Below are 24,458 nucleotides of genomic sequence, written 5' to 3' on the forward strand. Positions count from 1 at the left end.
CCCAAGGTCGCCTGCTTAAGAGTGGGATCATCCAGCTTGAGTGCAGGCTCACCAGCTTGAGCACGCGATCACTGGCTTGAGCATGCGATCATAGACATGACCCCATGGTCACTGACTTGAGCCCAAGGTCGCTGGCTTGAAGCCAAGGTCATTGGCTTGAGCAAGGGGTCATTCACTCTGCTGTAGCCCCCCAGTCAAGGCACATATGAGAAGCAATTAGTAAACAACTAAGATGATGTAACTATGAGTTGATGCTTCTCAACTCTATCCCTTCCTGTCTCTCTCTTTCTAAAAAAAAAATATAAGTAATAATGTTTAATGATAATTTATCTGGTGAAGCCAAATTTTATTTTCTTCTTATAACCTCTAATTGATCTAAAGACTCACCTGCATCCTCATTTATGAGCCCTTCTCAGGAGCTCCCATATGAGGTGGGGGAGACTGTGGTTAAGCAGCCCCTGTAAGAGATCTGATTCAGTGTTTCTTACTTCTATTTCTCTTGTCTTCATCATGTATAAATTTACCAAATGTCTGACCTCCTTTCTTAAAATTTTCTCAAGGAAGAAACATACTAATGTGGACAGTGAAACAATGAGAAAGAAGCAGTCTTAGTCATGTGGACTGAGTGGCCGCACCCTTACTGATGGGCTAAACAGAAGGTGAGATGCAGGAGGAACAGAACACAAACCACATCTCTTACAAAAAGAAAGAATTCTGCATTTTTAAATAATAGAATAAAAGCACTGCTTTTGACTTGATAAGGCTTCTGGCTAATAATTTATCTTTCTAGAGAAAATATTGCTAGAGATATCTGCAGACAATCACATTGTGAATATTATTTTTCTCTCTGCTTGTACATTCATTTGCAAACTTGGTATCTGACATTCTTAGTTGCTCCACAACGTCTGCTAAATTTTCTTTCCCACTTTGCACAGTTTTTCCCCCTCAGAAAATATTCATGTACATCAATCACTTCAATGAACAGACAGTAAAGACAGAGGCCAGGTTCTTGGCTACATTAATATTCCTGTCACTCAGTCACCCTTATAACCAACGGTTCAGTCTATTAAAGCGCAGCCCTCCCCAAACACATATTTACATATATACACACATACACATACCTGTAGAGATGTTTCTATAGAGGTAGAGATAGAGATACGAAGGAAAGAGCAAGAATGAAATAATAAATCTGTGAAGATTTTTACCAATTCCATTGAGGATCTATCTCTAGAAAATTGAAGATGCGTGTCAGTTCTTTATAAAGACCATACAAAACAGAAGAAAAATCTAAGAAAGCTACTCATGCAGAAAGTATTAAATCAAAGAGTAAAGACAATTGTAACATCTGTTAATATTCTGTGGAGGTTATAATGAAATGCTTTGGAGAAATACCCTTTCAAGGGTGATTCTTTTTTTTCTTTTATTTTTTTTTTTAAATTCAGAATGATTTATTTTGAAGCATTATGGGTACACATGACATATCTTACGTATATGGATTAGGTAGTTTTTTTGTTGTTTTTTTAATTTATTTGTTTACATAGATTCTAGTGTCCTCCCGAATACATCCTCCCCTTTCCCGTGTTCCCCGCCACATCGCCCTTGTCCCCCTCCCTGTATTGCTCTCCTCTCTTCCCTCAAGAATTTGCTTTTCTGCTCTCATCCCATCCTATCATCCCTATTTCCTTTGTCTGCTTTCCCTCTGGATCCTTTAATCCGCCTCTGATCTATGCTGTTCCTCAGTTCATGTTGTCTGATTCCGCAAATGAGTGAGGTCATATAATATTTTTATTTCTCTGCCTGGCTTATTTCACTTAACATATAGTTTCCAAGTCCATCCATGTTGTCACAAAAAGTAATATTTCATTCTTTTTCACAGGCCCATAGTAATCCATTGTGTATATATACCATGGCTTTTTAATCCACTCCTCCACTGGCGGACACTTGAGCTCTTTCCAGATCTTGGGTACCATAACAATGCTGCAATAAACATGGGGGTGCATTTCTTCTTTTGAATCATTGATGTGGTATTCCTGGGATACATTTCTTTTTTTCTTTTTTCTTTTTTTTTGTATTTTTCTGAAGCTTGAAACGGGGAGAGACAGACAGACTCCCGCATGCACCCGACCGGGATCCACCCGGCACGCCCACCAGGGGCGACGCTCTGCCCACCAGGGGGCAATGCTCTGCCCCTCCGGGGCGTCGCTCTGTCGGGACCAGAGCCACTCTAGCGCCTGGGGCAGAGGCCAAGGAGCCATCCCCAGCGCCCGGGCCATCTTTGCTACAATGGAGCCTCGGCTGCTGGAGGGAAAGAGAGAGACAGAGAGGAAGGAGAGGGGGAGTGGTGGGGAAGCAGATGGGCGCTTCTCCTGTGTGCCCTGGCCGGGAATCGAACCCGGGACTTCTGCACGCCAGGCCGACGCTCTACCACTGAGTCAATGGGCCAGGGCCCCTGGGATACATTTCTAAAAGTTAGATGGCTGGGTCAAAAGGCAGTTCCATTTCTAATTTTTTGAGGAATGTCCACACTATTTTCTACAGTGACTGTACCAGTCTGCATTCCCACCAGCAATACAGTGGGTTCCCTTTTCTCCACATCCTCGCCAGCACTTATTATGTGTTGTTTTGTTAATGAGCGCCATTCTGACTGGTGTGAGGTGATATCTCATTGTGGTTTTAATTTGCATTTCTCTTATGATTAGTGATGTTGACCATTTTTTCATCTGCCTATTGGCCATCTGTATATCCTCTTTGGAGAAGTGTTTATTCATTTCTTTTGCCCATTTTTAGATTGGATTCCTGGTGTTGAGTTTTACACGTTCTTTATAAATTTTGCTTATTAACTAACCCCTTATCAGATGTATTGTCGAATATGTTCTCCCATTGTGTGGTTTGCCTTTAGCTGTGCAAAAGCTTTTTAGTTTGATATAGTCCCATTTGTTTATCCTGCCCTTTATTTCCCTTGCCCGTGGAGATAAATCAGCAAATATATTGCTGCAAGTGATGTCAGAGAGCTTACTGCCTATGTTTTCCTCTAGGATGCTTATGGTTTCACAACTTACATTTAAGTCTTTTCTCCATTGTGAGTTTATTTTTGTGAATGGTGTAAGTTGGTGGTCTAGTTTTATTTTTTTGCAGGTAGCTGTCCAATTTTCCCAACACCATTTGTTAAAGAAACTGTCTTTACTTCACTGTATACTATTACCACCCTTGTCAAATATCAATTGTCCATAAAGGTGTGGGTTTATTTCTGGGTTCTCTGTTCTGCTCCATTGATCTATATGCCTCTTCTTATGCCAGTACCAAGTTGTTTTGAGTGCAATGGCCTTGTAGTATAACTTGATAACAGGAAGTGTAGTATATTCTTCTTTTTCAAGATTGCTGAGGCTATTCATGTTCTTTTTTCGTTCCATATGAATTTTTGAAATATTTGTTCTATATCTTTGAAGTATGTCATTGGTATTTTAATAGGAATTGCATTAAATTTATAAATTGCTTTGTGTAATATGGACATTTTAATAATGTTTATTCTTCCTAACCATGAACACGATATATGCTTCCACTTGTTTGTATCTTCCTTGATTTCTTTTATCAAATTTTATAATTTTCCAAGTACAACTCTTTAACCTCCTTGGTTAAATTTATTCGTAGATACTTTATTTCATTTGTTGCAATAGTGAAGGGGATTGTTTTCTAATTTCTCTTTCAGACAGTTCATTTTTGGTGTATAAAAATGCCACTAATTTCTGAGTATTAATTTTATATCCTGCAACCTTACTGAATTTATTTATCAGGTCCAGTAGTTTTTTGACTGAGACTTTAGGGTTTTCTATGTACAGCATCATGTCATCAGCAAATAATGATAGTTTTACATCTTCTTTTCCAATTTGAATGCCTTTTATCCCTTCTTCTTTTCTGATTGCTGTGGCTAGGACTTCCAGGACTATGTTGAATAAGTGGTGAAAGGGGGCAACCCTGTCTTGTTCCTGATCCTAAGGGGATTGCTTTTAATTTTTGCCCATTGTGTATGATGTTGGCTGTGGGTCTGTCATAGATGGCCTTTATCATGTTGAGCTATGCTCCCTGTATTCCCACTTTGCTGAGAATTTTGATCATAAATGGGTGCTGGATTTTATCAATTGCTTTTTCTGCATCTATTGAAATTATCATGGGGTTTTTCTCCTTTCTTTTGTTTATGTGATGAATCACATTGATTGATTTGCGAATATTATACCAGCCTTGCCTCCCAGAATAAATCCCACTTGATTATGATGTAGGATTTTTTTTCATGTATTGCTGGATCCGGTTTGCTAATATTTTGTTGAGTATTTTAGCATCTAAATTCATCAGGGATATTGGCCTATAGTTTTCTTTCTTTGTGTTGTCTTGGCCTGGTTTTGGAATCAGAATTATGCTTGCTTCATAAAGGAGCTTCGAAGTTTTCCCTCCTCTTAAAATTTTGAAATACCTTGAGAAGGATAAGAGTTAGTTCTTCTTTAAATATTTGGTAGAATTTGCCTGTGAAGTCATCTGGCCCAGGGCTTTTGTTTGTTGGGAGTTTTTGATAACTGTTTCGAGCTCATTTGTTATAATCAGTATATTTAGGTTTTCTGATTCTTCTAGATTGATTTTTGAAAGATTTTATTTTTCAAAGAATTTGTCCATTTTACCTAGGTTGTCTAATTTTTTGGCAGACAGTTCTTCATAGTATTTTTACAATCCTTTGTATTTCTTTTGTGTCTATTGTTACTTCTCCACTCTCATTTCTAATTATATTTATTTGAGCCCTCTCTCTTTTTTCCTTGGTGAGTCTGGCTAAGGGTTCATCGATCTTGTTTACCTTTTCAAAGAACTAGCTCTTGGCTTCATTGATCCTCTGTATTGTTTTTTTAGTCTCTATTTCATTTATTTCCACTCTAATCTTTATTATTTCCTTTCTTCTACTTCCTTTGGGCTTTACTTGCTGTTCTTTTTCTAGTTCTTTCAGTTGCAGAATTAAAGCTTTTCTAGCTTTTAAGGTATGCCTGTAGTGCTATGAACTTCCCTCTCAGGACTACTTTTGCTGTGTCCCACAGATTTTGAGTTCTTGTATGCTCATTTTTATTTGTTTCAAGAAAATTTTTGATTTCTTCCTTGATCTCATTGTTGACACATTTGTTATTTAATAACATGCTATTTAGTTTCCAAGTGTTTGAGTGTTTTTCAGTTTTCCTAGTGTAGTTGATTTCTAGTTTCATGCCATTGTGGTCAGAGAAGATGCTTGATATGATTTCAGTCTTCTGAAATTTGTTGAGACTCATCTTATGCCCTAAAATGTGGTCTATCCTAGAGAATATACCATGAGCACTTGAAAAGAATGTATATTCTGCTGCTTTAGGGTGAAAGGTTCTGAAGATATCTATTAAATCCAGCTTATCTAGTGTGTCCCTTAATTCTTCTGTTTCTTTGTTAATTTTCTTTCTTGAGGATTGATCCAGTGATGTTAGTGAGGTATTGAAATCCCCTACTATTATAGTATTGCTGTTGATCTCGCCCTTTATGTCCATCAACGTTTGCTTTATAAATTTAGGTGCCCCTATATTAGGTGCATAGATGTTTATAATGGTCATCTCTTCCTGTTGGATTGCTCCCTTTATCATTATGTAGTGACTTTCTTTATTCCTTACTATAGTCTTTGTTTTAAAGTCCATTTTGTCAGATGTAAGTATTGCTACCTCTGCTTTTTTTAATTTCTATTTGAATAAAATATTTTTCCATCCTTTTTCTTTCAGTCTATGTGTATCTTTTGTTTTGAGGTGGGTCTCTTATAGACAGCATATGTACCGGTCCTATTTTCTTATCCATTCAGCTACCCTATGTCTTTTAATTGGATCATTTAATCCCTTTACATTTAAGGTTATTATTGATATGTAGCTGTTTATGGCCAATTTTTTCCTTTAAATCTACATTCTTCTTTTACTAGATCCTCCCCACTTTGTTCTGTCTACAGCAGGCCCCTTAACATTTCTTACAGCATTGGGTTCATTGTGATGAATTCCTTGAGGTTTTTGTTTGTTTGTTTTTTTGCCTGGGAAACTTTTTATTTCTCCTTCGATTTTAAATGATAGCCTTGCTGGATAAAGAAGTCTTGGTTGTAGGTTCTTGTTCTGCATTACTTTGAATATTTTTTGGCATTCCCTTCTAGCCTCAAGTGTTTCTGTTGAAAAGTTGGATGTGATCCTTATGGGGGTTCTTTTGTAGGTGATACACTGTTTTTCTCTTACAGCTTTTAGTATTCTTTTTTTATCTCTTAGCTTTGGTATTTTGATTATGATGTATCTTGGTGTTGGTCTCTTTGGGTTCTTTTTTAATGGGGTTCTCTCTGCTTCTTGAACTTGTGTGACTCTTTCCTGCATCAATTTAGGGATTTTTCAGCTATAATTTCTTCAATCATGTTCTCTATTCCTTGTTCTTTCTCTTCTTCTTCAGGAACCCCTATTATATGGATTTTTTTTTTCATGTTGTCACAGAGCTCTCTTTGAGTTCCTCAGACGTTCTGATCCTCGTTTCTTTTTGCTTTTCTGCTTCCATGCTTTTGTTGATCTTGTCCTCTAAGTCACTGAATCCATCCTCTGCTTCATGCAGCCTGCTTTTAATTCCTTCTAGTGTAGTCTTCATTTCTGATATTGTGTTTGTCATTTCTGTCTGGTTCTTCTTTATTATTTCCATGTCCTTTTTGACGCTTACAGTTTCTTTATTTAGGTGTTCATTAAGTCAATCCATTGTAGCTTGGAAATCCTTAAGCATCCTAACAATTATTATTTTATACTCTGCATCTGGTAATTTGATTACTTCCATTTCATCCAGATCTTTGGGGATTTGTCTTGTTGATTCATATGACTTAAGTTTCTCTGTCTTCTCATAGCTTCTGTGTTGGATTGCAGGCTTGCTTATTCCAGTTGTGGTCTCCTTATCTAGTAGAGCCACTCTGAAGTCTTGATTTGTTTGTTTTTTTTACTTAACTCAGTAGTGGGCTTGTTTACTGATCTCAGCAGGGGGCTTATTTGAAACTCTATCCAGGAATGCGGTTGGTGTGACCTCTGAGAATCTAAAGGCATGTTCTGCCAGCTGCTCTCTGGAGGCAGAGCACGTTCTCGGCTTCAGTAGGGACAGGTGTATCTCAGATCTCTCTGGAGACCTGAGTTACTGCCCCTCCACCCTACTTCCTGCTTTTGGCTGTGTCTTTCATGCTGATTGGAGCCTGACAGCTTTCTGGAGGTGGGTCGCCCGGAACCACTTTAGGCTTGTGCTATGTGGAGGGATCAACCCCTTTTCCAGCTATGGCCGCCTCCACACTTAATGAGTCAGCTTCTCAGGTCATCCCAGGCATTCCTCTACCTGTCATCATCTGTCTCACTCTCCCCACTCTCCTTGTGGAAGACAAACCAGTCCTCTCAGCCCTCCTCTCCCCCGGGGCCCCAGGCAAGTGGCTGTGAGCAATATTTTCTGCTCTGTCCCTTTGAGGTACCCCCACCACTTCCCTTACACAGAACTTTGCTCTTCTCCCCTCTCAATGCTTTCTGTCTGTCTCCTCCAGTCCCTGGATTTCTAGGCTGAGTCTCTGGTTCTGAGACTGAGGGCCCCCATCCCTCAGGGTTTCTCTCCTTGTAATGAGAGCCCTTCTAGACTCTCAGCCTCAGCTTACCCTCACTCCTGGAAGCAGAGGAGCCCCCACCGCACCCCCACACTCTCTACCACACCCCCACACTCTCTACCGGGATTGGTGTGGGTTCTTCTTTGTTCCTTGGTTTTTGAGACCTGTTCTTTTAGTCCAAAGTTGGTTTTTCACAATGATTGTTCCTAAATTATTTTGTAGTCCAGTTTTGTACTGTGAGCTGGGAGTCTGTGTGTCTGCCTACTCCACTGTCATCTTGGATTCCAGATCTCAAGGGTGATTCTTTAACATCTGTTGTGAGGACACACAGTATTGTGTAATGATGAATCACTTCAGCACTTTTGAAAAAATGGGACTTCTGGGTTTAATGACATGGCAGAGTCCCCACACATGCAGCCTGTACTTGTACCCATTCTCCTTGTGGAACTGTTTTGCTCCAAAGTTCCTCAGTGCTCTTCTTGTGAGTCAGACTGCAAGCACTCAGTGTTAAGAAATAACAGGATCACAGGGCCAAAAATGGCCTGGGTCTCTCTATTTTCTCCTTCACTTTGCAGATGGAGCCACTTGATCCCATGTCCTGCAGCTGGCTTGTGACAGAATTTTACAAACAGAGTCTTTTCATTCTCTGTCCAGATTACACTCCATGGTAGCATGCTGCTTGTGCCTTTGGTTTCTCTCTTACTTTGTCTTATAATTTGGATGTGTTTTGCTTAACAGGATCAGCATTCTACATATATGGACTGGTGGGAAAACTGAAATAATTCCTTTCTTCTTTCTTCCCCTCCCCATCAGAAACACTAGCCATCAGCACATTCCCCTGCTCTCCTTTCTGGGGAGCAAGAGGAGGAGAAGAGCTTAAGGGATGAGAAATAGAAGGAGAGGTGGAGAGAGAAGATTGAAAAATAAGAATAAAGAGAAATATAAAGAAAGGTGGGATAAGAGAGAAGGGAGCAGGAGGAGCTAGGGAAGGTGGGCCAAGGGTACAGAAAAAAGTGACTCAAGACCCCACCAAAAGGGTCTGGACAGTCCTTATACCCATCTTATTCCATAACCTAGTTCCACTGTAGTTCAAATAAGCAATTCTATACATTTAGAAGACCACAGGATTCGGCAGTTTTGCCAAACAAAATGCAGAGATGATAAAGCCGGGGCATCACATAAACAGATGCAGTGTGTTAAGCAATGAAAAATATGCACATATGGCCAAAACATAATAAATGCACTCACAGTCCAAAAGGGGGATGGTGATGGGCTGCAAATACTCGTATGTGTAAATGGGACTCTTGACATGTGGCATGGGGATTAAACAAATCCCTCTGACCAGCACACATAGTGCTGTAATCAGCCCTCTCATTTCCCTTCAGCAATCACTTACTTACAAGGGCCCATTAGGCCTCCAAGAATAAGGAGCCAATAATGATTGTAATGGTCAACATGCAATGGGAGTTTATCATTGTACTGGCATACTAGGTTCTCGTTCTCATTTAATCCTCACGAAGATCCTATAAGGAGGTAATATAGCCTAAACATCTGGTTTAAAGTCTTGCTGTTCAATCTGGAACAAATTAACCTCTTGATACCTTGATTTCCTCATCTATAAAATGGGATTAATAGTAATGTCCATCTCAGAGAGCTATGTGGAGGATTAAATAAAAACAATATATACAGAAAGCACAATGGAGCTAGGTACATTGTAAACACTTCATAAATAGTAAGTGAAACTGTTGATATTATTATTTTTTATATAGAAAGAAACCACATTCAGTAAATTTAAAGAACCCACCCCAAATCAAAGATCAGAACAGGGATCAAAACCCAGGTATATCCAAGGGTAAATGCCATATGGGCATGAGCTATGGCTATTTGTTTTCTGTTACTCTATCAGAATTAACTGACTCTAAAGATTCTGGTCTTTCCAGTGTATGATGCAGCCTCTCTGGAAAGGGTTATACAGAAAATCTCTAGCCCAACCAGGAAAACATTACACAGCTCAGAACATTACTCAGCTCAGAATATTTTCTGCTCCCCATGCCCTTGTCTTAATCCACAAGGAAAAAAATATCTTTCTCCATTCTTTTCATCATATATTCTCATGCCTACAGAGCCTTCATTTGACAAACACCATGAATAATGATGCATTCATGACCAGAAATGAACAGGCACTCACTCAGTCCTTGGAAGTTAGGTAAAAATCGATACCATGCCTTTATGCCCTGAGTCCACAGGCATTTTGAAGCCCATAAGGTTTAAATGTCATCAGTTGAGTTATAAAAAGGAATGTTTTCATAAATATAAAAATTAGAAAAGGTAAAGTACAAAATTAAAGTCAGAAAACTTGCTTATAGCCATACATTTACCAAATATTTGTAGGGTGCCTACCATTTGCCAGCCATTGTTCTTTGTGCTAAGGCTTCAATGTTAAGCAAGATAGACACAGGTTCTGCCTTCATAGAACTTACAACCTAGATGGGGAGATGTTCTTGATCAGATGGATGACCATTCATTTAATTACAGTAATAATAAGTGTTACAACACAAGCACCTGTAACTGCCATAGCATACAGCAAGTAGGGAAAGCTTTCTGAGGAAGGGTCATTTGGCTGGCAGGAGTTGTCCTAGAGAGGGTGGAGGGACTGGAAGGCGATCCTTTCTGAGAAGAAGAGATTTTGGTCAGTAAGAGGAGCTGAAAACAGGCCAGTGTGTAGTAGTAAAATAGCTCTGCACTCAGCCACTAAAGTGAATTCAGAAAAGTCATCTCAACTCCCGACTGTTTCCTTCACTAGACAATGAGCACAATGGGCCTGTATAGACAGCACAGAGTGAGAAGATTCTGGTTCAGATGCAGGGAACAGAATATCCATTTCTGTAAGAGGGGGACTCACTTTAAATTAGGAAGCAAGTATAAACTATTCCTAGGATAGGAAAAGCATCATTTCTTTCCTTCATGTATTCAACAGCCAGTACTAGTTTCTCAAAAGGCTGAGACAGTGTCCCAATTCCAAAGGACATGTCATCTATAGATTTTATGCCTAGGTATTCAAAATCTTGGTTTGGTTGATGGGCATTTAATGATCTATCTGAATTCTCCAATTCCCCACTAAGAACACAATGAAAATGAAAAGCTAAAATGTCTAATTTCTCCAAGTAGAAAGAAATACAGTGCACTTTAAAAAATTACTTTAGTGTTTTTAGTGCTATTACTCAGGTATCTTACGAACAATGGGCTCTTAACTGCTGGGCAATGGATCTGTTTGTGAGTTTCTTCAGTTTAATAAGGCCCTCTACTGGCAAGCTCTAAGAATACAGTCTCTTTCAAATTAAATTATTTTAACTACTCCTGGTAATAAAGTATCTCACATTCCTGATTAAAGAAATCTGGTCTGAAAGAATGATTGAGAAGAAAATTAGAAAGAAAAGAAATAGATGTAATCTTGAGTGGTATATTCATTTACCTATTCATAAAACAACATTTCATGAAGTGTCATTTGCTTTCCTCTGGTTAAATAATTCTAGATAGCAAAGGTACTCAGAAACAAAGGACATTTCTTACATTAAAATAGATCGAGTATTCATGGACCCATAAAAGAAAATCATGAATGTTATTTACAAACTACAATAAAGCATATCATTTGTCTCTTTATCCACATATAAATAATTGACTATAGTTAAAATAAAAGAAATTATTGAAGGCCTTTTAAACTGCTTCTCATATGACACAACTAATAATTAAGTTCTCTCACTGACAACTGACAAAATAACAGTGTATGGTGACTTGAGAATTTAATTACTAGCATAAGAAGAATGTTTTAAAAATAAGTGATCATTGACACATTAGTCGAGGGCTGTTGAAAGAACTGGGAAAATTTAAATACTGTTTACTAGAAAACTAAGTGAATATTTTAAGTGAGGCAATTAATAACTTTAGGAAAGAAATATTTTTAACAGGAGAAAAATACAATCAACAATAGCTGGTTTGACTCAACAGTAAACATTTGCAATCATGATAAAAATAAACATTAAATATATATTTAACAACAATAGTGACATAATTCATTGGAGAACAGGGAAGGTATGGGTGGTTTAAGAAATATATAAGTATATTAGGCCCTGGACTGTTGGTTCAGCAGTAGAGCATTGGCCTGGTGTGTAGTTATCCTGGGATCGATTCCCAGCCAGGGCATACTGGAGAAGCGCCCGTCTGCTTCTCCATCCCTCCCCCTCTCGCTTCGCACTCTCTCTCTCTCTGTCTTTCTATATCTCTCTCTTCTCCTCCCTTCCTGCAGCCATGGCTCAACTGGAGCAAGTTAGCCCAGGGCACTGAGGACAGCTCCAAGGCCTCCGCCTCAGGTGCTTAAAAAAAAAAAAAAAGAAAGAAATGGCTCCCATTGCAACAGAGCAAAGGTCCCAGATGGGCAGAGCATCACCCCCTAGTGGGCTTGCCAGGTGAATCCTGGTCAGAGCACATGTGGGAGTCTGTCTCTGCCTCCCCTCTTCTCACTAAAATAAAAATAAATAAATAATAAAATAAATATATATATTGTGATCTAGCAAAATAGGAAATAAATAAACTGACATTATAAACAGATATAAAAATGTTATTTAGAAAAAGCAGCTGAAAAGAGTAAAAAGCTATTGAGGAGCAGGACTAGAACCGGAAAGGGAGGTGTGGCTCAGGGGCTTCAAGATATCCATGCATTGTTTATACTTGCGTGTATATAAAAACTCAGTAGTCATTCAGTATATATACTAAATAACACAGACACGTTTATATAAACATTTTAGTACTATTTGATTTTCTAAATTATGAGCATGTATTATTTCATTTTTTAAGTTCCCAAAAACAGGTCAGCACTGACAATGGAAACCACTTGGAATGTATTTCTTGGGCTGACCCACACAGAGCAGACTTCATGCCCTGTTTCCAGATTCAATTTGCCAAAGGAAGCAAGCACCCTTATGGCAGCAGCTTGTCAGACAGGCATCCTGACAGAAACACTTGTTTCCACATTTCAGAACTAACAGTTCTTTTTTCAACACCATAATACTTATCTGCCATATTATTTGAGCTTGTATTCCAAAATGGGTTTGGGTTTGGGACTTCCCTCTTGAATTCCGTCCACTGGGTTTTCACAGTGCATCCAAATTCTACTCAAAGACATCTCTAATCCAGAAAGTGTATTTCTAAGAAAATACCAAGATTAATTTATGTAACCACTGGGAAGTACCTTGTGTAATCGAGACTTCCAAACCGACATGCATTAGACAAGTCTGTATTAGAGCATAGTAAATGTTGTGGGTAACATTCTATGTATCCAAGAGATTTATTATTTCATCTATAGAAAAAGCACAACTGGAAATCCCAAATTCCAAAGGTGTTACACTTTGTAGAATTAAAGTAGAGAAAATAAGGTTGGTAGCATACCTGTGCTTTAACTGGTTCTAGAACTTGCCAGTGTTCAGCCTCAACCAGCCTGGATATTTAAATCCACTATCACAAAATACTAGTACTTTTCTTGATAAGCTTTCTTAGGGATCAAATAGCCAATGATTATTTTTGTTTTATCTGAATCCTCTGGGTTACACTCCTGACTGACCTGAATTCAGTCTACCAACACCCATACAAGTAATCTTGATGTTCAGACATAAACGTGGGCTAGCCTTCAAGGGGATTCAAACCTGAGATTAAAAGAAAAACAAAATACCAAAGGACTGAAATGACTTTAGAACTAGTCCCAAAAGACTAGAAAATGTGAATCACCAGTTCTACTGGTTAGCACCCAGAAGTGTTCACTGAGTTTGCTGCTCTGACAGTACAATCCATTCAGGGGAAGACAAGAAAAATAAAAGTCACATTATGGGCAAAGTTCATGAGAAAAATTGCCTTCTCTATCCAGAGAGCAGTACAATAAAAGGTCAAGAGTATGAGTTCAAATCCTGCCTCTCCCTCTTATCACCTATGTGACTTTTGTACATGACTTCACCTTTTGAACTTCAGTATCTGGAAAATAAATATAATGAGACAGAACATCAAAGGACTTAGAAATATGCCTGATATACAATAATTATTCAGTAGTGAGTATGAGGAAGAACACAGTTTAAATGTTCTCTTACAGTGCCTACCAAGCATGCATTCATCCATTTTTTCATCAATTACTGGGAACTGACTCTGCGCAAGGTGTTGAGCTGTGCCCAAGAATTGAATTTGGCAAGGGCCTGGAGGATAAATCGGGTGGACAGAAAGGGGCTGCCAGCAGGAATATAAAGGTATTGATGAGCTAAAGAACATATAAGCCCACCATGTTCAGCTTACAAAAAGCACCTCTGCTACCTAAGCCAGCAATTCCCTTCCAAATCATCTGAGGAAGTTTCAAACTATTCCTGGGTCTGAATCTCACCTTGTAAATACTGACTCATTAAGTCTGGGTGGGAACATGGGCATCTGCAAGATAAAAAGTAATAACAATAGCTAATATCCATTTGTATTAATACATAACCAGTATTGTGCTAAATGTTTTAGCTATAATAATTCACTTAATCCTCCCCCAGTTCCCCAAAATATGGGCACTCTTATTATCTACATTTTAAAAATAAAAATTTGAAACAGGTAAGTTAAGTGATCAACCAAGGCCAAAAAGCCAGCAAGTGGTGGAGGCAGGGCTTGAGCCGATGCAGTCTGATTCCAGCCTATAATACTAGCAGCCAAGGCCAGGCAGGTTCACATTGGATTCAGGCAGACGGTAGAGACACTGCAGAGGCAGAAAGCATTGGGCCATTCCATTTCATAAAGTCTCACAACGGTGGACGGACGAGCACACAGGGTGAAACCACTTCTCACAGTAGCAAGGGAACGAACAGCAAAACAGCCCTCACAGTGACGGGCAGGCATCCGCCCTGAGGGCAAGCACCCATAACCTTACATAGACTATACACACATGGCGCTGCCACGTACTCACACACTAATCATGCAAAGAGCAAGTGAGAAAGCCTAACACAGCTGTTTTCCCAACACAGCTCAAGTCCTCAATCACTATGCCATGCTGCCCCTCAACACCCGCCTTCGGCCCCCCACCATGGAAGACTCAGTTGAGCTCTCAGGTCAGGAACCTCCAGAACAGATGTCTAAGGACATTCAGGGAAGTGGACAGAGCTGAGCCAGGTCAGGTCGGTGGTCATCACCTCTGGCAAAGCCCTGTTTTCCTGCTGAGGACTCGGGCTTTGAGGGCCTTCAGCCACAGTGAAGAAGAATTTAATGCCACTCAGCACGCTTACATGATGTTATTGTCAACCAAGTGCAGGGGCCTGGGTGTTTGATGAAAGCAAAAGGATACTTAACATTAACACTTGACTCATTCATTTATTTAGCAGTAGAGGTTGAACAACTTCTCAGTATCGAGTGCCACGTACATAGGAAGTTTTTAAAACACAACCTTTGTTTTCAGTGGAAAGAGATATTTAACTACATGGCAAAGAGCTCCAGAACTAAACTCATCAGAAAATGCCACAAGGGTCCAATGAGAGAAATCATCACTTCAATCTGGAGAATCCACAGAGGCATCCCACATGCACGGGTACCCAGGGCACGGCAGGCTCCGGAGGGAAAGGGGTGTCGGGTGTGAGTGGAGTCTAGCTGAATGCCAGAGTCTGTGGTCTGGGCTGCAGGGAGAGAATGAAGGGGAAGGAGGAATCAATGAGAAAGTGAAAAGAAGGCTCTACCTACAAGAGGGGCCCTAAAGAGCAGTCAGAAAAAAACAAGGCGAGGTCCATAAAAAGAAGTTTGAGGCATGCAAGTAAAAAAGAAGCACAACAATGTCAGAGCTGTGCACCACCTTGGGTCTCTGAACCTGTACCCGAGGCAACATGTCTCCTGTACTTTCCAACTGCTAGGCTCTCCGCCTTTGCCTTTCAACCATCCACTGGAAAAAAATCAGAGTTCTCTTTGGTTCTCTAGTAAAAATAATGAGGAACAGGGACATTAAAAAGCACACTCAGAGCCAAAGACAGAGCAGGAATGTTCTCTCGTTGCCAGACCACCTCCATCTACACACCTTCACAAGCCCTGCTCCTACAAGAGGTCCCATTAACCACGCGTGGCTCCTATTTCTTCTTAATCCGTAAGAACTGAAATATGGAATGCATGCCCGGCATGAGTTTAGGGATTTAGTTTCTAGTTGATGCTCTGCCACCGTCTTGCCCGGTGATTTTGTACAAATTATTTTCCCTCTTTGTGCCTGAGGTTTTCTTCTGTAAAAGGATAAGCTTTGAGTAATATTTTGAAAACTACTCTGGCAGCAAATCCCTTATTCTAAATGAAAATTCACAAAAAGCACTGAGCTTTAATCCATAAAACATATCCAAGCAGAGTGAGCTCTGATGGAAACATCTGGAGCAGGAAGTGGTACAACTTAGTACCTCATGAAAAACAAGCGACTATGTTTTGGACCTTTCTGATGCTGGGTTCATACAACTTTCTGACACCAGAGAAAGATAGAGGCAGAGAGGGCTGTCACTGCTGTCCCGGGCTGGTGACAGAGCAGCTGGCTGAAGGGCAGGCCAAATCTCCCCGAGTGAGTCATGGGGTTCATGTGCAGGAGGTAACAGGCTAACAGCCACTCCTTGCCATTCTGAGCAGCACTGCTGTCAGTTCAAGGAGGCAGCCATCAGCCCCAATTGGCTACAGGCTGCAAGGGGCTGACCTGCAGGCACTGAGGAGCAAACCCTGCGTCTGGAAGCACACATGAGAAAGACAAACTCAACAGGCTCACAGACAGAACTTCCAAGTGGCCTGGCGGCCCAGCGTAGCCATGGGAAGAACCCGCGTCCGGGCTGGAGCACAGAGAGCACACTCTTCCTGTCCCACCAAGAATATCTAAAGTGCTTCAGAGTCAGAAGGAAAGTGAAAGAGAGGATGTGGACATCGAATCCCGACCTCACTGCATGTCCACATTTGACTTTTTGAGTAGTATGTTACTTCAAGTCCCTGAATCAGTAGACAAGTCAGAATAGTGAACATTTCTCCAGATACTCAAAGAAAAAAAAAAGCATATAGAAATGGTTCCAATTTCAAAACATTTTTCTGTCCTTTAAATTCCCCGAGAATGAATGAGTCTATGTGTGCCTGTGTGTTTGGGGAGAGGCTGGAGGCAGGAGGAAACAAGACACTGTAAACAACAATCACATATTAGAACTCCATAAACCACAGAAAGGATCAGAGACAAAAAGTGGGTTTCCCCTCCAGCACACCAGTTAACTAAAAATTAGTCTTTATAGTTTTCTATTAAAATTATTAGGTCAACCTTGTATGGTTGTTTGCTTTCTATTAAAAAAAAAATCCAGCCTGCTCACCGAGGCAAATCATTAGGAACTCGGTACTATCTTGTTATCATCTCTGCCCCCGTCCCTGTTCTCAGAGACAAGGAGTCTTCCACACTAACAGGCAACTCCAGCGCACTGTAATTACTCGGAACAAATGCATACTTGTGGTGGCAGACCAGAGAGCCTGGAGAAATACATAAACATTACCATCTCACTTTAAAAGGAAAGCAAGCTGTATAAATAAGGAAAACTGTTACAAGAGTTAAAAAAAAAAATCCCAACAGTCTTACTTGCAGTTCAGCGCTTCAGTCAACACTATCACAGTCCTGGAGACAGACTCAGGAACTGCAACAACTCTCTCCAGCTAAAACCTTCCTGCCGAGCTTATCCTCTGTTTATTTTTTGAAGCATTAAAAGGCTGCACTAAGAGGGCATGCTCAGTTTTCCTGAACATCCGAAAGCAGCAGCAAAGTCCTGCAGAGAATTCAGAGCAAGTTTGCGAGACTTGCTCCCTCCGCTTGCGGCTCCGTGGTTGCTCCGAGCTTGTAAATACAAGCTCTGTGGACAAAGTCCCAAATGACATCACTGGCAGCTGCTTATTGTTGAGTCTTTATTAACTGACTGTCAAAAAAAAAAAAAAAAAAGGAGGGGGTGGGGAGTAAGAGTATCTTTTCTGCAGCAAAAATCTGCATCATGGAGTGTAATCCAGTTACACATGCATTAGTAATCTCATTGATTTCAAATTTTCAAGAGCTGAGTTTCTCTCAGGTCAGACCCTTTCTCCTGAAAAAACACAGAGAATCTCCTGCAATTTACACGGGATAAACTGATGACACTGAGGAAAAGACTGAAATACCAGCAGAGCCCTAGATCAAGTTGTTTAACCATCTGTTGCCAGTCGGTTTCAGAGTTTGATGATTCATTAATACAGGGATATGAATTATGTCTTATGTTGCCAAACACCTTTTCCTGAAATATGTATACCTGGCTAACATTTCTTCTAGAAGGGTTGTCCTGGGTTGCCACTCATTTTAGATATACTCTCAAGATTTCCTTGGGGTAGAAGGAAGGGCTCCTTGATATCATGGACAAAATTGTGTATGTTCAAGTAGGCATCATTTCCTGAGAAAAGTGCTGAAAGCTTTCTTTAGAGTCTCAAGATTCTAATGATCTACCTGTACCAGTCCCATGATGTCCCCCCAAAACCAAAACAGAATAAAAAACACCACCTCTGCCAAGTATCTCTCATCATCTCAAAGTACTGTAAACCCCAACCACTTTCAATGAGCAAGTTAAAGGTGGGCACATTTGCCCCTTTTCTCCACTCTCTCACCGTCCTCTCTTCCTCTGTCAGCTGATTCTGACCCGTGTTTTATATGTAGTCAGTCACCTGTGCACACAGCCCCAGCTCCCACCTAGAGAAGCCCACAAATCCTATACTGTCTCTGCCTCAAGCTCCGACCACTGTTTCCCTTCCTTCCTCTGAACTTCTACAATGATGCTATTTATATTTGCTGCTTTTTATATACTGGCTTGTATTTTTAGCTTGTTTTTTAGCCATCTGTGTCTGTCACCCCAACTCAATTTGAAAGGTCTTTGAAGGCAAACATTGTGCTGTAAGTGTTGTTTACACCTAAATCGCCTGGCATCATGAATTTTAAACAGCCTTGGGGGGAGGCAAGGGCGCAGGAACAAGGTTAGCTGATTCCATGGAATGAGGTGTATGTTTAGATTAAGCACTCTCTCTGCCCTTGGAAAACAATGACCTCATATCTCACTGAAGTACATGCTCACTGCTTATCCCAAAATTATTTTCTTAAAGAGCAGGCATTGATTGATTGGGAAGAGTATGAAGTCCTGCAAATCAGCTACTTTCATGGAGGAATCAGTTTAAGACAGTGCATATTTGGGTCACTAATGGATCTTAAATCAATATAATATTTATGAAAAGCAAATTAGAAGTACCTAAATATTTTAGAAGTACAAACCCTTAGACCCAGCAATTCCACTTTCCCAGAGTGATTCCCTCAAATATATTCACAAAAGAGCCCAAAGATATAAGCTCAAGAATATTTTAGCAGCATTATTTGTAAACCAATAGAACAGAGACAACTTAAATATCCATCAGTATGAGAAAAGATACATTACACAAATTGTGGTACATGTATAGTTAGGAGTCAAAAAAGTTGAGGTTAACTATGCATTACTGCCTCAGAAGTAGGTAATTGTTAGGTAATAAAGCAAATTGCAGTAGAGAATGTTGCATATGGTGGGAGGAATTACACAAATTGTTAATAGTGATTATCCTTGGGGAATGAGGTAAGAAAACTTGCAGTTTTGTATGCTTCTGGGTAGTCTGACTTCTTTTACCCAATAAGCATGTTCCACTTTTGCTATTAAAAATAACAATAAAAGTACATAATTGTACAACTTTCATAATAATCCAAAAGGCGAATCCTAGCTATTCCTTCAACAAATGTCTGACAAATATTAGGTGCTCATTAAAAACCTATTAACTGAATAAATATTAGTGGAGCTTCTACTAGGATACAGCAGTACATGGGAATGGAATGGGATAAATAAAGAATAGGGAGAAGCAGGTTCTGGGTTTTCATTTCTTACTGAATGACCAACTGACCCCCTTTCTATTACATGTGAGGACTGATTAGAAAACCTCTTAGATTCAGTCCACCTTAAGAAATGATTCAAGTCAAATACTCAGAACATAAAGCGCTGACTTTTCCCTAGTGCAATTGCTGTTTGACAAGTGTAGTTTTAAGGTAAGACAAGTATGAACCGCTTTGGTTTAGTTCTCTGGTTGCTAGCAGGCACTGTACTGAAAGTCAGAAAACTTTTAAGGGCACAGGTTGGCCAAGCTCCTTGTCGTGGCTGGTCTAACATTAAGGAACTCTGTGGGGGGGGGGGAGGTTAGGGAACTCTAATCCACAAAGAGTCTCCAGAGGTTTATTAAGGAGGGACTGAGGCTTCGAAAGTCAGTGGCCTGGAATGATTGCACAAAACAATAGTCAGTCTACCCTACATACAACATACATGGTGGAAACTCGCAAGTAAGCCATGCATAAGATACTAGATTTTTCTTTAGCGGAAAAAAAAGTCCAAGAGAAAGAACGAAAATTTCCACCAAGGTAAAATAGATTTCTCAAAGCACTATTTTCAACCCTCTAGAAAAAAACATACTGAAGTCTCATCTTACTTCCTAGTGAGAAGATGTCTTATGCCTGTAATAGTTTCAAGAAAAGGAAAGCACAGCCCATAATTCCTGCATGTTTTTATATTGCTATGATCCACATATTACAGGAGCCTGAGGCTGGATTCTGTTTAAATGCACATTTGAGGCCCCTTGGGTGTCATAAAGTCACACTTTCCCAAGTGAGAGATAAATATATAAGTATTTAACTTGACTTGCAACTTCATATAAAAACAAATGAGGGTAAGGTGAGGTGGGGATGGGGGAGAGGTGTCTTCCCACCTTTACCAAGTGATCGTTAATGCTGCAGCCAAAATGACCTCCACCTGCACGATGCCTGCCCACCTTCTCTTTCAGTGCCTCTACCCCTCCATTTAGGCAATGTCCAGTGGCGGGACCCAAATAACTTAACAGCCGGTTCTCTGCCATAATGACCATTTTAAGTATAAAAAAATATTAAAAGGTAGTTTATTATTTTGTGCATTTAATACTTAAATAAGAACAATAAAAGAGGTACAGAAAACTAGATTATAAGAGTTTTAAAATATGAATGAAAAAATATTAAATAATACCTGACAAAAACAATAAAACTGTTGTTTAAGATATTTCCATATTGCTTCTTGATTGGCATCCCCACTTGCAATTTTTCACCTATGGACAGAATGAACATTACTATGGGTGCTTAGAATACGCTGTTGTACAGATCAACGTTAAAAAAGAGTAAGGAATGTAAATTTGATTTCTACATTGGGCGGCTGCCCAGGCCCACACCTTAAAGAAAACTTTGATTACAAGTGCCATTTTAACTACCAGTTTGCTGAACTCAACAAAAAATTAGGTATCGGTTCTGCTGAACCAGTGCAAACCAGCTGAATCCCACCACTGACAATGTCTCTTCTCCCCCTGAGGCCGGCCCTCACCAATGCAGGACTGCCAGGCAGCGTTACCACACGCATAGCTATACGTCCACCTACCTGTTCATGTTCTTAAATGTCTTATGCTATATTCTTCATGTTGAAGTATCTTTCAGTTTTAAACTGGAAAAATCTCTAAAGTCTGAGACCATATCTGTGAGGTGTGAACTATAGCCAAAAGGTCCTGTTCCTTACAGGTGCTTCCTGAATGATTATCTAACTAGGAACCTGTCAAGACTATCATCCCAAGGACAGGTTCTACCTCCAATGTCTGATTTCTTCTCTACCTCTCCCTCTTATCCTGATAAACAACTATTGCCATTTATTAAGCATTTATGTGTCCTTTACTTTAAATGTGTCATGTAATTTACATTTAAAATGACCCAGTGAGTCAGATATTATTATCACTCCCCCTTTACTACTCAGGAAATTGAGGCCCAGAGAGCTATGTTTCTTATTAATTTGACTATGATTACACAAGTGGTAACAGGCAGACCTACCATTTCAATTCTGCCTGACCAGAAAGTGTCTTGGGAACTAGATCCCTCTGAGGTTATAAATATGAATAATGCCAAGTTGGAATTAGAAGCATAGAGCTACAAACCAGCAGATGTCTTGAACCATCTTTTAGATGGCATACGGAGTGGTGATGAATTAAAAACAAAATTTTTAAAAAAGAAGCGTATAGCCATCATTAAAGTATTCAGTTCTGATTCCCATATGATACAGGGCAGTGGACATTCAACAGACCTTTGGACCTCAATCTCAAAGTAGTGTGATTTCTGTTTCTTTCTGTAATGTAGCCCCTCTGCTTAGCTCTTAGGGAAAATATACTGCAGGACTCAAAGAAAGGTGCAAAAACCATGAGAATCAGCTTCTCAGAGCATCAGCACGGGGAAATTCTCCATGCCCATAGAGCTGGGTGAGATTCACTTGGGAAGGAGAAAATGCTGGAGAGCAGACATTTAAAACTGTTCCTGCAGCTTCCCTATGTACCGAGAGCCTTCAGTGACTTGTATTTCTTTGCTCCAATATCTGTTTATTCTTGTGGAGCTAATGGTTCTATTGGGACTTAAGAGGCAGTCTGTTGCCAGCCAGTCTGTGCTGTAAGAGTTAATACTGATCAGAAATAGAAAGCAGAAGAGATTTTAGAGAAGTAACATAGGGACACCTCAGCATCCCTCAAACCAAGTAGCATGGCTTTTAGAGCAGGGTCTCTTAACTCAGTAATCCCTCCACTGGGTACCTACCCCTAAAACTTAAAAACATTGGTACACAAAGACTCATGCACCCCCATGTTCATCACAGCATTATTCATAGTGGCTAAGACATGGAAACAACCAAAGTGTCCTTGATAGAGGATTAGATAAAGAAGATGTGGTGTATATATACTATGAAATACTACTCAGCCATAAGAAATGATGACAGTGACATTTATGACAACATGGATGGACCCTGAGAACATTATACTGAGTGAAATAACTAAATCAGAAAAAGCTAGGAACTGTATGATTTCACACATAGGTGGGATATAAAACTGGGACTCATGGACAGAGATAAAAGTAAAGTGATTAGCAGGGGGAGGGGTCTTGAGGAAGGAGGGTGGGGCAAGGGAGTATAGAAGGACAAATATACAGTGACGGGAAAGGACTTGACTTTGGGAGATGGGCTCCAAGCATAGTCAACAGTTCAAATGCTATAGGAATGTTTACCTGAAACCTATGTACTCTTATTGATCAATGTCACCCCAATAAATTTAATTTTCTAAATAAAATTTAAAAAAAAGAGTGGGGTCTCTAGGGCCCAGAGACTCTGCACTTTTAGAAAATGGTCGACATCATTCGCCTGCAGATGGTCCACACCGCGAGCATATCTGAAGAAGCTCGGGTTATAACAAGAGAAGTAAATATATGACCCTCTTGTCTATAATCAGACATTAATAAAGATCATATAGCTTTGTCCAGGTTCCTAAGGAAAGTACACTGTGATCAATTAATTAGAAAATCCCTGGTAACCATTACCTATAATAGATTACATGACACAAAGTTGGTGCAAAGTGCAACTTGGAAAAGACAAAACAGGTGCCACATAGTTGGATAAAGACATTCAGAGGAATTCATTGCTGCAGATGTTACAGTAGTCTCCAAGCATAAATCAACCAAAAACAAGAGTAAACCATAAAGTGTGAAGTCCAAGAAAGTTCCGATTACTCCCGTAATGACTGCTGTGATGCATGTCAGGATGTATCACATTTCAGGTTCACACATGCTTTTTTCCTCAGTTGGGGAGGGAGGACTGCTTACTGGTCTCTGAACACACATGCAGTCTATCTACTTAATTGTTGACACCTTTGGGACACGAGGAACTTTAGGAGAGGGGGCTGCTATGGCAGATGTCTATTGAAAGAGGAGGTGAAAGAAGAGATGTAAATTCGACTGATTATGAAAATCTGCCTGGGACCAGTCCCAGAATGGGGTACTATGCCCCCAAACATTTGCTTTCTCAACCAGCTCAGGCTCCAGGCCCAGCCCAGGAGGCACAGTGAGGGTTAATGTCGCTAAGGCAGTGGAAGGCTTCGGATGAAAGGCCCTATGTAAGTATAAAGTATCACCATGAAGCTGGAGGGTTTGATTTCAGCCTCCTCATTGTGTTGTTGACAGTGCATACTGTGCGTTTGACATTTTTAACTACTTTGCTTGCCCCAAATAAAAAGAGCTGGGTGAGAGGAGGGGGAGCGTGGGCGGGGGGGGGGGGAGCTACATTCCCCCCTAACTTTGATTTTACACAACTCAGATGCAGAGGACTGAAGTCAAATTTGCAAGCTGGGTCCAACAATGCCACTTCAGAGATTTATGTAAATTCATTAAAGGAGATGCAAGCTGTGCGCCTTTTAACCTGAGAACAGAGTCCTCCTGAAACTGGAGCCTGGGAGAGGTCTCCGGGGACACTGCCGCCTGTAAACTGAGAAAGCAATCCGTAACGATTGTCTAAATAAAAAGACCCTGAGTTCGATTTCCACCAGATACTGAGAGGCCATTAAAATCAGTGATAACGCCAAGGGGAGGAAGGAGATGGGGACAGCCGCTGCCTTTCCCAGCATGTGAGACCCAGATTGTTCAGTGATTAGCGCCCTCAATAAAGCCTGCCCCAAATGGCAAGGCAGTCAGCTCCCAGGGCTCCTGAACCACACCGGGCTCAGCACTTCATAGTGCCTGCCCCCCTGCCTCGGGCGAGCCCAGACAACGCTTCTGGGATGCAGAGAAAAGGCCTATGACACATTGTTAGGGTGCCCCGGGGGCAGCCGGCCGAGTCCCCAGGCACAGGCTCCCGGCTCTGGCCTGCCTGCGTTCGCCCATTGGCCGAAGAACTCTGGG

The 24,458-nt window shown here is 40.4% G+C and overlaps 1 protein-coding gene across 1 annotated transcript in view; it reads right to left on the bottom strand.

The window, feature by feature from the left end:
* The window catches only part of NCKAP5 (NCK associated protein 5), a 1,041,554-nt gene extending 1,024,066 nt beyond the window's left edge, over positions 1 to 17,488 (bottom strand). The window contains exon 1 of the mRNA XM_066346570.1: positions 17,253 to 17,488. The gene's annotated coding sequence lies outside the window, so the exon portion shown is untranslated. The remainder of the gene's footprint in view (positions 1 to 17,252) is intronic.
* Positions 17,489 to 24,458: the final 6,970 nt, after the last annotated feature.

Source organism: Saccopteryx leptura, chromosome 7 (genome assembly GCF_036850995.1).
Source record: "Saccopteryx leptura isolate mSacLep1 chromosome 7, mSacLep1_pri_phased_curated, whole genome shotgun sequence".
NCBI classification, from domain to species: Eukaryota; Metazoa; Chordata; class Mammalia; order Chiroptera; family Emballonuridae; genus Saccopteryx; species Saccopteryx leptura.